An 11409-nucleotide genomic window follows, 5' to 3' on the forward strand; every position below is an offset into this window, starting at 1 on the left:
ACCCCTAATAACACTGCACCACTTTTCCAATTACTATTTGATTGTTCATCCATCGTAGCTTCATCACTTAGCTTCACACGTCAGGAGAGGTAGTCACCTTTCCCTGCACTTGCCATGCATTTGCCCAACTTGTCTAAATCACTTTGTTGAGCTGTGAGGATGCAAAGAGGCTCCAATCAACCCCCAACATTGCATCGCATGTAAACTTGGGAAGTGTTATATTTGGTTTCCCCACACCAGCATATATCGAGAATAACTGGGGCCCAAGCTCTGATCCCTGCAACATATCATGAGTCGTTCTTCTTTTTCCAGGTGGCAATTTATTTCCAGTTTCCTGTCTGTCAATCCATTGTCTAACCATGCCATAATATTACTTCCAACCTCATGTGCTTTAATTTCGCACACTAACCTCTTTGTCGGACCTTATCAAAAGCCTTCTGAAAGTCCAAACGCACTAACCATTAGTTCTCCCTTTTCTATTCTCGAATTACATCCTTAAAAAAAACAGTAGATTTTGGGAGGGCTAGGATCTACACAATGAAATGTAGAACCCTAGGAAGTACCAGGAAGCAGAGCAACCTTGGTATACATGTCCAGGGATCCATGAAGGCATCAGGGCAAGTAGATAAGGTGGTTAAGAAGGCATTTGGGATGCAAGTGGCAATGAGTATGCTTACTGGAGTGAGATAGGACACCTGGTTGAGTGGTGCCGCAACAACAACCTCCCGGTTAACACCAGCAAAATTAAAGAGCTGATTGTTCACTTCAGGAAGGGGAAGGAGGGCGAACATGTGCCAGTCTACATTGAGAGATCGGTGGTGAAGAGAGTCTGCAGCTTTAAATTCCTGGGCATTAAAATATTGGATGACCTGTCATGGGCCCAGCACATAGATGCAATCATAAGGAAAGCATGCCAGCATCTTTACTTTCTTAGGAGGTTAAGGAGATTCGCTTGTCACCTAACACTCCAACAAACTTCTACAGATGTACTATTGAAAGTATTCTGACTGGTTGCATCATGGTCTGGTACAGCAATTCGAATGTGCAGGAATGTAAGAAGCTGCAGAGAGTAATTGACTCTGCCTAATGCATCACAAGCACATCCTTCCCCACCATTGGAATTGGTTTATTATTGTCACATGTACCCAGGTGCAGTGAAAAACCTGTCTTTCATACAGATCAATTCATTACACAGTGCATTGAGGTAGCACAAGCTAAAACACTACAGAATGTAGAGTAAAGTGTCACAGCTGCAGAGAAAGTGCAGTGCAGGTAGACAATAAGGTGCAAGTTCATAAGGAGGTAGATTGTGAGGTCAAGAGTCCATCTTATCGTACAACAGTTGGTGAGTGTCAAAGGGCACATGTCAAATTTCTTTAGCTCCCGAGGAAGTCAAGGTGCTGATGAGCTTTCTTGGCCATGGCATCTTCCTGGTTGCACCAGGACAGGCTATTGATGATGTTCACTCCTAGGAATTTGGACCTCAACACCATTGGACCGCAACCCCTCGACCTCAACACCATTGATGTAGACAGGAGCATGTGCACCGTCTCCCTTCCTGAAGTCAATGACCAGCTCTTTTGTTTTGCTGACATTGACATTGACAAGGTTGTTGTTATGACGCGATGTCACTAAGCTCTCTATCTCCTTCCTGTACACCAACTCATCGTTATTTGAGATACAGCCCACTATGGTGGTATCATCTGCAAACTTGTAGATGGAGTTACTTGTGAATTTGTAGTATCTACAGGAGGTGCTGCTTCAAGAAAGCAGCATCAAGTATTCCCATCATCCAGGCCATGCCATCTTCTCACAGCTACCATAGCTGGAAACCATGGATGAACCGGGAGATCCACTCCCTACTGAAGTTGAGGACTGCTGCACACAAATCTGGTAATCCTGACCTTTACAAGAAATCAAGATATGACCTCCAGAACGCTAAAAGGAATGCCAAGAGATGATACCGGTTCAAAACAGAGTCCCAGACCAGCCGTCAGTTGTGGCAGGGCTTACATGCTATAACAGGCTACAAAACGAAGTCGGGCAGCGTAGTTAAAAACAGCGCATCCCTTCCTGATGAGTTTAACGCACTCTATGCACATTTTGAACAGAAGGGAAGTGGATTGTCATCACCCACCCTGATAGCCTCCAATGCAACTGAACCCATGGTCACCGCCGACGACGTAAGATCAGTCTTCTGGAGAAGTGAACCCAAGGAAAGCATCTGGCCCAGATGGTGGCCCTGGCCAAGTGCTCAGATCCTGTGCTGATCAGCTGGCAGAAGTATTTACGGACATATTTAACCTCTCCCTGCTTCATTCTCAGGTTTCCACCTGTTCTAAGAAGACCACTATCGTCCCAGTACCTAAGAAAAACATGCCTTAATGACTACCGACCAGTGGTTCTGACATCCACCATCATGAAGTGCTTTGAGAAGCTGGTCATGGCACGCATCAATTCCAGCCTCCCAGACAACCTAGACCCATTGCAATTGGCCTACCGCCGTAACAGGTCTACAGCGGACACCATCTCCCTGTCCCTACATTCAGCTCTGAAGCATCTGGACAGCTGTAGACTATTGTTTATTGACTACAGCTCTGTCTTCAATACTATAAATCCAAGCAAACTCATCATCAAACTCAGAGACCTGGGACTCAACACCTCACTCTGTAACTGGATCCATGACTTTCTGACCAACAGACCACAATCAGTGAGGATAGACAATACGTCCGGCACGATTATTCTCAACACTGGTGGCCCACAAGACTGCATCCTCAGCCCGCTACTTCCTATATACTCATAACTGCATGGCCAGATTCTGCTCTAACTCTTAAGTTTGCAGATGATACCATCGTAGTAGGCCGTATCTCAAATAACGATGAGTTGGAGTACAGGAAGGAGATAGAGAGCTTAGTGACATGGTGTCATGACAACAACCTTTCCCTCAATGTCAGCATAACAAAAGAGCTGGTCATTGATTTCAGGAAAGGGAGCGGTGTACATGCACCTACTCCATCGACAGTGCTGAAGTTGAGAGGGTTGAGAGCTTCAAGTTCCTAGGAGTGAACATCATCAATAGCCTGTTCTGGTCCAACCACGTAGACACCACAGCCAAGAAAGCTCACCAGCATCTCTACTTCCTCAGGAGGCTAAAGAAATTTGGCATGTCCCCTTTGACACTCACTAATTTTTATCAATGAACCATAGAAAGCACCCTATCTAGATGCATCACAGCTTAGTATGGCAACTGCTCTGCCCAGGACCACAAGAAACTGCAGAGAGTTGTGGACACAGCCCCACACATCACCGAAACCAGCCTCCTCTCCATGGACTCTGTCTATACCTCTCGCTGCCTTGGTGAAGCAGCCAGCATAATCAAAGACCCCCCCCCCCCCCCCACCTGGGTCATTCTCTCTTCTCCCCTCTCCCATCAGGCAGAAGATACAGGGGCCTGAGGGCACATACCAGCAGGCTCAAGGACAGCTTCTATCCCACAGTGATAAGACTATTGAACTGTTCCCTTATATGATGAGATGGACTCTTGACCTCACAATCTACCTTGTATGACCTTGCACCTTATTGTCTACCTGCAATGCACTTCCCTGTAGCTGTGACACTTTACTTTTATTCTGTTATTGTTTTTACCCTGTACTACCTCAATGCACTCTGTATTAACTCAATGTATCTGCACTGTGTAATGAATTGATCTGTTTGAACGGTATGCAAGACAAGTTTTTCACTGTACCTTGGTACAAGTGACAATAATAAACCAATACCAAGAAAATTCTGTGCACAATACTGTATTGGCTTTTGAAACTGCTCTCGATACTGAGGGGAGGACCTTAGACTGTATTGATGGGTGCAAAATGCAGCAATCAAGTGCTACCTGTATTGATTAAATGGAATGAGAAAGAATGCTGCGCTGGCCACCCACACAGGTTACGGTTTATGAGACACACTTGTTTTACCTTCTGTAGACAGATCTCAACAACAATTCAGTTATTGTCTTGCAGTTCTGGAGCCTGAGAGGAACTCAAGAGATTGCAATTGTAAATGAAGCTAATTTTCCTTGCCACCCACTGGATGAGCCAATTATAGATGGATATGCAATTTGCAGGGCAAGTACATATTAATCTTGTACACCACAAAAGGGGAAGGCAAAACAAGCTGGACAATCCCTCTCAGCAGAGAAGGTTGGGGAGGCCGATTATAGATTCAAAACCATGAAGGGTTTGATAGGATAAATAAAGAGAGGCTGTTTCCAGAGGGGCTGATGAAGGAGGGGTAGGGGATGAGAGAATGTCAAGTCAAAACATATTTGATTGTCTAATGACCCAGACATTTTCTAAATGGAGTGAGTTGTTATAATCTGGAATGTACTGCCTGAAATGATCGTGGGAGAGTTTCAATAGCATTTTCAAACAAACCGGTTTGAACATCTTTCAGAACCACATGAGGTTAACTGGATAGGTCTTTCAAAGACATGAGATGGATACAATGGGCCAAGTGACCTTCCTTGTGCTGAGTTTTCCTCTGATTCTGTAAACAAAGTAAATGTTTTCATTTGCTCCAATGGGTTCTGTTTACTCCCTTTTCCTCATCCTAGTCATTGGATGTCATTGTGTCCTACAGCACAGAAAAATGTCCTTCGACTAACTGGTCTATGCTGACCAAGATTCCTATCTAAGCTAAACCCATTTACCCATGTTTGGCCCATGTCCCTCTAAACCCTTCCTATCCATGTACCTGTCCAAGTATCTTTTAAATGCTGTTAATGTACCTGTCTCAACCTCTTCCTCGAGCAGCTCATTCCATATATAGACCACACTGTGGGTGAAAATGTTGCCCCTCAGGTTCCTATTAAATCTCTCCCCTTTCACAAACCTATGCCCTCTAGTTCTTGATTCCCCAACCCTGGGAAAAAGACTGTGTGCATTGACCCTATCTCTGCCCCTCATGATTTTATACACCTCTATAAGATCACCCCTCATTCTCCTACTCTCCAATGAAAAAAGTCCCAACCTGCTCAACCTCCCTCAATAACTCAGTCCCTCAAGTCCTGGCAACATCCTTGTAAATCTCTTCCACACTCTTTCCAGCTTAATAACATCTTTCCTATTGCAGCCAAAACTGAACACAATATTCCAAATGTGGCCTCACCAATGTCTTGCACAACTGCAACGTAACAACCCAACTTCTATACTCAATGCCCTGACTGATGAAGGCCAGCGTGCCAAATGCCTTCTTCACCACCTTAGGGAACCATGTACTTGTACTCCTATGTCCCTCTGTTCTACAACACTTCCCATATGCTGGCATTTTGTGAATCATGTACGCGTTGATTTCTTTCTACATTTTACAGGCCCTTTGGTTTCACACGGGCTAACTGTAGTATGATGCAGATAACAACAAGAATTTATAATTGGTTTAGAAAAGTGATATACATTCTACATAGTTTATCTCACTTTGTGATATGTGCAACTAATATTGTTAAAAACCATCTGCGTGGTAATAGTTAATGTGTTAAACAGCTTAATTAAAGCTTGTTTGCTATTGCAATTTGTTATGTGATGGAAAGGGCTTGTCACGTGATAGGAAGTCATTTGATATATACATAAAAGAAGGAGATTTTGCCATTGATAGAATGCTTTTGGACTGGAGTTGGACGGGGTGCCCAGGATCAAACTGGAGAAGAGTCACTTACATTTGTTGATGACATGTCTCTGGAACAGCAGAAGGGATACGAGATCATTATTTTGTTTTCTCATGAGAACCGTTTGTTTCCTGGATTGATTGAACAGACTTTATCTCAAACTATTGTCTTGGCCAAATGGTGTCAATGACTATTGAAGATTAGTACATTTGCTATTGCCAGGAACCGCGGCATGTGACTGGGGACTGTGTTTACTTGGATGGTGTAAACTGTTTTGTTGCTAATTGTGTAATAAAATTCTTCAACTTATTGATTGGACCTGAATCTTATTGTAATAAATCAGCATTTTGCAACGCTAAACTTGAAGTGTTCTGCGCTTGTCTGCACTGAACAATCTCCTATGCTGTTGCACACTGTCATACATAGATCCAGTTTTTCACTGTAAGGATGTAGTGATATTGCATTATTTCACTGCTGGTCAACCTGCCATAGCAATCAGATAGCAGAGTTATGACAGGAGACATTATTGTACAACAGTCTGCCAGCTTCTATTTTAAATGGGATTAATGTAGGTGGGCATCATGATCAGCATGGATGAGATGGACCCAAAGGGCCTGTTTCTGTGCTGCATCGTTCTATGTGGGCAAGAGGTTCCACTGGGAATAAATGTAATAAGTATCAGGATTAAGTAGGGCCAATGGGCTCTGCCATTCAATAAAACCACTTAATCCCATGATTCCCTTAATATCTAGATAGCTATTGATTTCTGCCTTGAATATACTGACTGCTGGAGCCTCTGTTGCTTTCTTGGTGATCAAAGATTCCCCATTTTCTGGATGAAGAAACGTTTCCTCATCTCTTTGACCTGAATGGTTGATCCATTACTTTGAGGTGGTGACCCCTGTTTCTAGACACGCCAGCCAGGTGAAGCATCAATTCTGCACCTATCTCATAAAGCCCTGGAAGAATTTTGTACAGTTCAATGAGATCACTGTTCACATGTCTAAACTGTAGAGGACCAATCTTAATTTGTCCTTGTTCATTACACCTGCCTGTAGTAAAACATCACCGCACTCCCTCTATTACAAGTATACTTTTGCTTAGGGAGACCAGACTTGGGCACAGTACTCCAGAGGCAGTCCCACCAGGGCCCAACAAAATTGGAGTGCGATGCCTCCACTCTTGTACTCAAATCCTCTTACAATAAAGGCCAATACACCATTTGTCTTCCAAATTGCTTGCTACACCTTCATGTTAACTTTCAATCATTTGTACACCCAGGTCCCTCTGAAGACCAATACCACACAATCTCTCACCGTTAAAAAAAAATAATCCATTTAAAAAAAAAGGAAAACTAAGGGGAGTAAGCAGACAGTGCAGGGTTCCCCTGTGGCCGCCTCACTAACAGTTATACCTCCTTGGATACTGTTGGAGGGAATTGTCTTTCAGGGGCTAGCAACAGCAGTCAGGTCCCAGGCACTGTGACTGGCTCTGAGGCTCAGAGGGAAAGGGTGCAGTCAGACAGGGTGATAGTGGTAGGAGACTCAGTAGTGAGGGGGACAGACAGGAGATTCTGTGGCTGCAGAAGAGATGCAAGGATAGTGTGTTACCTTCTGGGTGCCAGGACCTTGAGGGTAGTGATCTCCAGATTTCCAGGGGCAGGCACGGTAGTGTAGCGGTTAGTGTGATGCTATTACAGTGCCAGCGGCCCGGGTTCAATTCTGGCTGCTGTCTGTAAGGAGTTTGTATGTTCTCTCCGTGTCTGTGTGGGTTTCCTCTGGGTGCTCCAGTTTCCTCCCACATTCCAAAGACATACAGGTTAGGAAGTTGTGGGCATGCTATGTTGGCGCCGGAAGTGTGGCAACACTTGCGGGCTGCCCCCAGCACATTCTTAGCAACACAAAAAGATGCATTTCACTGTGTGTTTCGATGTAAATGTAATAAATAAATATTTTATCTTATATCTTATTTTATCAGTCAGACAGGTGATCAGAAAGCAATTTTCCACACATACAGGAGTTGAAACCTAGAATTCTTTGGTGTGCACATGGGGACATCTGGTGATTCCAAGATGCAAATGAGGGAATCAAGATTATTTCGGCCAAGGTCGGTAAATGTGCTTTGAGTCCAGATCGGTGACGAACAGTGAATGCAGAGCGGAGTGTGGGCAGAATGGCCTGATGTCATCATAAATCCTATCAGGCAGACAACTGCTCTTCGACAGCCTTGTGTAATCTCTCTGCTCTGACAAGGCATCATCTGCTCGCATCACTTCCCCCGTTCCTCTCCCACATTCTGTGACTCATCCGGTGGCGTGTAGGTGCCTGTGGCACCTGGCAGACATGCTGGAGGCTGCCGCAAGGTGCTGGCCTTTTGGCAGAACTGCAGAACTGGCAGCCTCAGCCTTTCTCAGAAGAGGGAGCATCTGTTAGTTCCACAAAGCCTGCCAGATAGGGGCTGATTGCAATAAACGGTGGAGAAAATTCTAGACTTGAGCCTGGTGCAGAGCTTCATGGGGTGGGAGTTCAGACATGATCCTGGCAACAAGGCACTATGGCTTCAGTGAATGCAGCCACAGTGTGGTAGCAATAAATGAGGCTTTGGGCTTGGTGGTGTCCACCAGCAGAACTTCAGGCCGCACTGTGGTGACTTCAACTGTACCCTCAATGAAAGCAGCAATGTCTGTAACTGAACCATAGAAATATTCAGCACAGAAACAGGCCCTTTTGGACCACCTTGTCCATGCTGACTGTGATGTCAATTCTATTTGCCTGTGTTATGCCTGTGCCCTCTATGCCTTTCCTATCCAACTACATGTCCAAGCACCTTTCAAACATTGTAATTGTGTCTCTTTCCACCACCTTCTCTGGAAGCTCATTCCAGATATTCACGACCCTTGATGGAAAAACATACCCCCTCAGATCTCCTTTACATTTCTCCCCTCTCACCTCAAACCTCTGCCTCCCCTGCCCTGGTTCTGGGCTCCCCTGCCCTGGAAAAAAGGTTCTGATTCTGATATATATCCTACCTATGCCTCTGTTAATTTTATAAACCTGTATAAACCCCTCAGCTTCCTATGTTCCAGTGAGAATAAACCCAGCCTATCCAATAGTTCCTAATAACTACAGCCTTCCACTCCAGGTGACATTCTGGTAAATCTCTTCTGCACTCTCTCACCACATCCTTCCTGTAGTATGGTGACCAGAACTGCACACAATACTCCAAGAGCGGCCTAACCGATGATTTGTACAACTGTAACATGGCATCCCAATTTCCACACTGAATGCCTTGGCCGATGAAGACAAGCATGCCATTAGCCTCCTTCACCATGCTGTCTATCGGTGTTGCCACCTTCAGGGAAATGTGTACTTGTACCCCTATATCTCACTGTTCGATAACACTCCCCAGACTCATGCCATTCACTGTGTTAGGGCCCAGCCTGGTTTAATTTCCCAAAATGAATCACTTCGTGGTCATATGAGTTAAATGTCATCTGCCCTTCCTTTGTCCACTTTCCCACTTGATCTATATCCTGTTGTAACCTTCCTCACTGTCTGCTCTACCACCAATTTTAGTGTCACCTACAAACTCATTAATCATGCTACTCAGATTCTCTTCCAAATTGTTAATATATATGACAAATAATAAAGGACAGTGCCTTGGAATAAAAATAATGTTGAATTAAGTATGTGCAGATTGCAAGGGTAAAGAACAGATGTGTATCACAAATCCTAATGAAAATTTCTTTTTTAAAAGGGAAAAGATGTTTGGATACACCATCAAGAGCGTGGTCAGAGTGAGGTTTTAAAGTCCATCAAGCAGAGGATGGTGTAGGACTGCACCTGGGCCGCAAGTGAATGGTTTTAAATGGACTCCTGTTCCCCTCATTAAAACCCCTCAGAATTTTCTGTTTCAATTACATCCCTTCTCACTTCCCTAAAATCAGCAGGTACAATCCTAGCCTGTTCCATTCTAGCCTGTCCAACTTTTCTTCATTAGACAACCTGCCATTCCAGGTGTTAGCCCAGTAACCCTTCTCATACTCCAATGCAATCATATCCTTCTTTAAATGAGGAGACCAATACTGGACACCAAAGAACCATAGAACACTACAGCACAGAAAACAGGCCATTCAGCCCTTCTAGTCTGTGCCGAAACTTTATTCCACTAGTCCCACTGACCTGCACCCAGTCTATAACCCTCCAGACCTCTCCCGTCCATGTATCTATCCAATTTATTCTTAAAACTTAAGAGTGAGCCCGCATTTACAACATCAGATGGCAGCCCATTCCATACTCCCACCACTCTCTGAGTGAAGAAGTTCCCCCTAATGCTCCCCCTAAACCTTTCCCCTTTCACCCTAAAGCCATGTCCTCTCATACTTATCTCTCCTAATCTAGGTGGAAAGAGCCTACTCACATTTACTCTGTCTATACCCCTCATAATTTTGTAAACATCTATCAAATCTCCCCTCATTTTTCTGCGCTCCAAGGAATAAAGTCCTAACCTGTTCAATCTTTCCCTGTAACTCAACTCCTGAAGACCCAGCAACTTTCTAGTAAATCTCCTCTGCACTCTTTCAATCTTACTGATATCCTTCCTATAGTTAGGTGACCAGAAATGCACACAATATTCCAAATTTGGCCTCACCAATGTCTTATACAACCTCACCATAACATCCCAACTCCTATACTCAATACTTTGATTTATGAATGCCAGGATGCCAAAAGCCTTCTTTACAACCCTGCCTACCTGTGATGCTACTTTCAGGGAATTATGTATCTGAACTCCCAGATCCCTTTGTTCCTCTGCACTCCTCAGTGCTCTACCATTTACTGTGTATGTCCTACCTTGATTTGTCCTTCCAAAATGCAACACCTTGCACTTGTCTGCATTAAGTTCCATCTGCCATTTTCTGGCCCATTTTTCCAGTTGGTCTAGGTCCCTCTGCAAGCTTTGAAAGCCTTCCTCGCTGTCCACAATGCCTCCAATCTTAGTGTCACCAGCAAACTTGCTGATCCAAGTTACCACGTTATCATCTAGATCATTGATATAGACAACAAACAAAAATGGCCCCAGCACAGTCCAGCCTATCCCATCTCTCCCCATAACTCAAGCCCGCCAGTTCCGGCAATATCCTTGTGGATCTTCCCTTACCCTCTCCAGCTTAATCACAACCTTCTTATAGTATGGCAACAGGAACTGCACATAATAATTCAGGTCTGGTCTCATCATTGTACTATACAGCTGTATCATGACCTCCCATCTCTTGTACTCCGTGCAGCATCCAACAATGGCAAGCAATACCACACAGTTTCTTCACCACATTGTCTACCTGTGTCACCAAGGAACTATGTATTTGTACCCACAGGTCTTTCTGTTCTACAACATTCCCCAGGGCCCTGTCATTTATTGTGTATGTCCTGCCCTGGTTTAACTTCTCAAAATGCATCACTTCACACTTGTCCAAGTTAAATTCCATCTGCCATTCCTTTACCCACCTTCCCAATTGATCTAGGTCCTGTTGTAGCCTTAGAAAACCTTCTTCACTGTCCACTACCCCACCAACTTTGGAGTCATCTGCAAACTTACTAATCATGCCACCAACATTCTCATCCAAATCATTAATATAGATGACAAACAGTGGAGAACCCAGCAATGATCCCTGTGGTCACACTCCTACAATCTGAAAAACAACCTCCCACTACCACCCTCTGATCCCTTCCACCAAGCCAATTTGGGAGAGGGTAGAGGAG

Source organism: Pristis pectinata, chromosome 10 (genome assembly GCF_009764475.1).
Source record: "Pristis pectinata isolate sPriPec2 chromosome 10, sPriPec2.1.pri, whole genome shotgun sequence".
In the NCBI taxonomy this organism is placed as follows: Eukaryota; Metazoa; Chordata; class Chondrichthyes; order Rhinopristiformes; family Pristidae; genus Pristis; species Pristis pectinata.